Source organism: Pundamilia nyererei, unplaced genomic scaffold (genome assembly GCF_000239375.1).
Source record: "Pundamilia nyererei isolate P.nyererei 1_Seehausen unplaced genomic scaffold, PunNye1.0 scaffold00527, whole genome shotgun sequence".
NCBI lineage: Eukaryota > Metazoa > Chordata > Actinopteri > Cichliformes > Cichlidae > Pundamilia > Pundamilia nyererei.
The window spans coordinates 60,025-66,116 of NW_005187928.1; positions in this window are offsets into that span (position 1 = coordinate 60,025).

A 6,092-nucleotide genomic window follows, 5' to 3' on the forward strand; every position below is an offset into this window, starting at 1 on the left:
ACACCTGGATCCCTGTGCACACCTGGATCCTGCACACACCTGGATCCCCGCACACACCTCAGTCCCCGCACACACCTCGGTCCCCGCACACACCTGGATCCCTGCACACACCTCGGTCCCTGCACACACTTGGATCCCCACACACACCTGGATCCCTGCACACACCTGGATCCTCGCACACAACTGGAGCAGGTCTCTGAGCATGCTCAGTTCTTCTCACTTTCTCCCGGCCGGTTTCCCTCTTCATGTTTACATTTTCACTCCTCCTCACTCCTGACCAAGCTGACACATGGCCCCGGGCCCTGCTGAGCCCACCTCAGCACCACCAGCATTGACTATGTGTTGTTCTGGCTTTGAGTCTAATGATGATTCTGTTCAAATGTAAAAGTATGAAATAAATGTAATAAAAAACGTATAAGATTAGAAAAGACTATGTGTCCTCTTGTACTAACAAAAATAAAAACCCTCACAGAGGCACTGTGGGACTTTTTCCTGGCAGATGTTGGTTCTTATATCTCACAGGTACGGTGACACAAAGACGTACACAACAAAACAACAACAAAAAAGCATCAGAAGACTTGGCGATACACCAGTACGAACATGTTTAAATAACATTTCTTCTGCCCTGTATTGTGTATATTTTCTTCTATTTTGACAAAGTGTCCTTGTTCTCAGGTACGCTGCATCCAGCCTGTCTACTTTACTGCATAACAAGGTGACTTTCCCACCTCTGGGACGAGTATAGACCATCGTGTCCGATCTTGAATAATTTGAATTTGGCTTCAAACACACATCTGATCCTCTCTATCAAAGACTTCAATGAAAACTTCTCAGAATTTTTTGGCATCAGATTTGTAAATTTCATGTTTTTTGTTTTTTTTATGTCTTTTTTGTTCCAGACGTCCCACAGCAGCAGGTCTGTGAGGAGGAGGAGGTTGTCTCTGGAACCAGGAGAGGAGCTCCAGTGTGGAGCAGGAGGAACCAGAAGCTCCACAGATTAAAGAGGAACAGGAGGAACTGTGCAGCAGTCAGGAGGGAGAGCAGCTGGGACTAAAGGAGGAGCCTGGTACCTTCATGGTGACTGCTGCTGAGGAAGGAGAGCACAGTGAACCAGGAGGAGACGAGGAGCAGCTCATATGTCACACATAGAACATGCAGCGGTATTTTGAACACGTGACAGATGTTGTGCTAGAACATTTAAAGAAGTTTAAGAGCATGTTGTAGCTGAGTATGTAGTGAAACGTAAAAGTCATCACTATGACCTGATATTGTGTCCATAACAAGTATGAACCGTTGACAAGTGCAGCCTGGGCCGCATCCCACTTACAGCTAACAATGTGGACCAAGCTCCTGCGATGTTTGCAGGGACTGAGTGACTGTAACAGACAGCCAGACACTTTTAGTTTATGTAGCTCCAAATCAAGGGGCTTAATATTGTAAAGGCCCTACAGTAATACACACTATACTTCCGAAGCCCCCCCCCCACCACTGGTGTCCTAAGACAGCGGTCCCCAACCTTTTTTGCGCCACGGACCGGTTTATGCCTGACAATATTTTCATGGACCGGCCTTTAAGGTGTCGCGGATAAATACTACAAAATAAAACTAGTACCGGTACCGAAAAAAAGAAGATTTATTCATAACACACGTGAAAAGACCCAGGAAAACCGAGTAAACGATAAAAACGATAACAAAATAACGCTGAGTTAACGATAAAACCCTGAAATCTATACATTTCACACCTGAGCCTGAACTCTCGCGGCCCGGTACCAAACGACTCACGGACCGGTACCGGTCCGAGGCCCGTTGGTTGGGGACCGTTGTCCCAAGAGACACAGTCAGCTGGCTGGTTGGCAAACTCTCAGGCACCACTGAATGTCTTTGAAAGGCTAAAGAGCTCATCCACTGCTCCACGACCGGGACGAAAACCACAATTTTCACTAACAGACACACTCCCCTCTCCAGTACCCTGCCAGGGACTTTACCGGGGAGGCCGAGGAGTAGTTGGAGCACACTCTCCCGTCCCCTTTTTTTAGAGCTTCTCTTGCCATCTGCCAATCCAGAGGCACCGCCCCACATCTCCACGTAATGTTGCAGAGACATGCCGACCAGGACAGCCCTTCAATATCCACAGCTTTTAGGAACTTTCATCCAAACTAGGAGAACTCTGCTCTGTGCATTGCAACTATGTCAGAGATCTCACCCTCAGGGATGGGCAAGTTGGCCCCCTCATCCCAGACTTCCACGACAGGAAGTGTGTCAGTGGGCTTAAGAAGGTCCACAAAATATACCTTCCTCTAAAAGACTAAGTAGCAATTAATATTAAAAGTAGCAATAGGTCCTCTCCAGCTATGAGTTAGCTGCTTTAAGATGTGAAATTGAGAGTTATACCAGCGAGGACGCTCTCGTTAAAGAAGTAAAATTATTAACAAGATGATCGACCTCTGTTAGAGTAGTGTTCAGATAGCTGCTCTGCTCTGTGTTGGTACAGGGCATTGAAGATGATAACAGTGGGTGGATTATATTCTTAAACTTAGTTACAGCGCTTTCAGAAAGACATCTACTGTGATAAACGTCTACTCTCCACCGCTGTGTAATCAATTATTGTAAATGTAAATGTTATCAGGAAATGATCAGACAGGAGAGGGTTTTCAGGAAACACTGTTAAATGTTCAGTTTCTATGCCATATGTTAAAACAAGATCTAGAGTGTGATTAAAGTGGTGGGTGGGTTCTTTTACATTTTGAGAGAAACCAATTGAGTCTAATAACAGATTAAATGCCATGTTGAGGCTGTCATTTTTAGCATCTACATGGATGTTAAAATCACCCACAATAATTATTTTATCTGAGCTCAGAACTAAATCAGATATAGAGTCTGAGAAATCAGAGAGAAACTCTGTGTAAGGCCCAGGTGGACGATAGATGATAACAAGTAAGACTGGTTTCTGAGTTTCACAGCTGGGGTGGACAATGTTAAGCATCAGGCTTTCAAATGAATTAAAAGTCTGTCTGGGTCTTTGGTTGATTAATAGGCTGGTGTGAAAAATTGCTGCCACACCTCCCCCTCGGCCTGTGCTTCGAGATTTCTGGTAGTTAGAATGACTCGGGGGTGTTGATTCATTTAAACTAACATAATCATCCTGCTGCAACCAGGTTTCTGTAAGGCAGAGTAAATCGATTTGTTGATCAATTATTAAGTCATGTGCTAACAGAGACTTGGAGGAGAGAAACCTAATATTTAATAATCCACATTTCACTATTTTACTCTTTGGTTCAGATGTGGATACTGTATTGTTCTTTCTTTGTAATTGTTTATGTTTAAGTTGTTTGTTGCTGGTTTTTAGTTTGTTTTTTGTCTGTTTGGGAGCTGACACAGTCTCTATGGAGATGGGTTTTTGGGGGGGTAGCAGGAGGAGAGAAGCTGCAGAGAGGCGTGTAAGACTGCAACTCTGCTTCCTGGTCCCAACTCTGGATAGTCATATTTTAGGGGGTTTAATAAATTTGTCCATATTTCTAGAAATGAGAGCTGCTCCATCCAAAGTGGGATGGATGCCGTCTCTCCTAACAAGACCAGGTTTCCTCCAGAAGGTTTGCCAATTATCTATGAAGCCCACATCGTTTCTGGGACACCACTCAGACAGCCGGCAATTTAAGGAGAACATGTGGCTAAACATGTCACTCCTGGTCTGATTGGGGAGGGGACCAGAGAAAACTACAGAGTCCGACATTGTTTTGGCAAAGTTGCACACCGATTCAATATTGATTTTAGTGACCTCCGATTGGCGTAACCGGGTGTCATTACTGTCAACGTGAATTATGATTTTACTGAATTTACGTTTACCCTTAGCCAGCAGTTTTAAATTTCCTTCAATGTCGCCTGCTCTGGCCTCTGGAAAACAATTGACTATGGTTGCCGGTGTCTCTAGCTTCACATGTCTGAGAACAGAATCACCAATTACCAGAGTTTAACATATGGCACAGAAACTGAACATTTAACAGTGTTTCCTGAAAACCCTCTCCTGTCTGATCATTTCCTGATAACATTTACATTCACAATAATTGATTACACAGCGGTGGAGAGTAGACTTTATCATAGTAGATGTCTTTCTGAAAGCGCTGTAACTAAGTTTAAGAATATAACCCACCCACTGTTATCATCTTCAATGCCCTGTACCAACACATAAGACATCATCATGTGAAACATGTGTGGTTCATTTTTTACCACTACCTTCTTCACGCCTTTTTAAATCCATCTGCTCTGTTTCTCAACCACAGGAGCCACTGTGACTGCAGTCTGCTGAGTCTGTTTGACAGAAACAGATTGCTTTCCAAGAGTTTCAATGGTCCATGGTCAGGAGTAACAGGGCTGAGCAGATCTTATGGAGAGCATTAAAACAGCTGCTGAGTGAAAGGATAGATCCATTCCACTATAGATGCACTCCAAAATAAGATTAAAAAACACCCTGCAGGAACTCACTGTGCTCCTCCTGTTTGTTTCCCAAGTTTGTGGACACAGCTCACTTGGTACAACACATGAAAGGCAAAGAAAAACAACTTCAGAAGCTCCAAAAACTGCAAACAAAAAACTTTCCATTCTGAATCAATGCCCACACCATGAGAACATGAAGACACCACAACCAGCCAGGATGAGTGGGTGAAGAACTTGTCAGACAGGTGCTAGCCAGAGGAATCAATTTGGTCATGTCTGTACAAAAGCTGCCCATAATGGGCCACAACAGGGATTAATACATTAATATAACTCAGGATAAGGTATACTTTATTGATCCCCATGGGGAAATTCCTCTCTACATTTAACCCATTCACTCAGTGAAGCAGTGGGCAGCCATTGGGCGCCCAGGTTTCTGGTCATGGGGTCACCACTCTACCTACTGAGGATGAAGGTTTCGGCTACTCTCTCCAGTTCAAGAAATTCTGTCTAACCTCACAATGTAAGCAAAGAAGACCATAGGAGGAGGTAAACTGCTGTTCTAAACTCAACTGATTATCACACCAAAATTACTCCTCAGTGACAAAAACACCCATGAAACCATAAAACGAGACCCCACAAAGACAAAGTCATCAGTTACCTACAACAACTTCACTGACCCCCCTACATACCACCGTCTGTACCCAAGGCATCCACATGGGTACAGACGATCAAATGTCTGTAACTGGGCAGAAAACTGTGATTTTGTTTTTAACAGGAAACAGCTCTGAGGCATTGTGGGAGAATGAGTTAGTCAGGAAACAAGCTGTAGTCTCAAATGGATGTTTATTCTGTGAAAGCAACAGGAAAAGTCTGACTTTGTGTTATTATTGAGCGGTCTGCTTCTGCGGCTGGTTCGGTAAATTTACGTTGGAGCGTGACGAAACTCGCAGTTTAGGAATTTGTGAAATCTCTGCTTTCAGAAAATTTACTGTTCGCTCGGGTAGCTCGTGCTATCGAGGCTCTGTTCTGCTTGTTTATAGACATTTCATGAAATGATGTGACCATTAACTGTTTGTTGTTTTCGCTCTTTGGTTTTCGTAGAAACAGTTTATACGAGCTTGTAGCTGAGATTCAGAGGTTCCTGTGGATGCCACACACGCCGGGACTTACACAGTCGTCCTCGGTGTACTCCTTTGGGTCCACTTTGCCTTCTTCTTTGTGGACTCCCAAAGATCCACAAAGGAGTCCCACTCAGACCTGCACACTGTTAAACCTCTGCCTCACTACCACATATTTTAAATACAGCGAGGGTTTCTACAAAAACGTGGCTGTGCCATGGGCTCATCGGTGTCACATATTGTAGCCAACATGGAGGAAGAACCACCTCAACAGGACAAGACTCAGCTGTTCATCTGCATCTAAAGGTCAAAGGTCACTCTTGAGGATGCCACCTACAATGCAGTCTCAGATCCTTCCCTCGCTCACATAAAGTGTTCTCAGCAGGTCACATGATAGGGTGAGGCAAGCTTTCTCAATGGTTTCTCGGATGATAATTCAATTCAATTTAATTCAATTCAATTTTATTTATATAGCGCCAAATCACAACATAAGTCGCCTCAAGGCGCTTCATAGATACAGAGAAAAAAACCCAACAATCATATG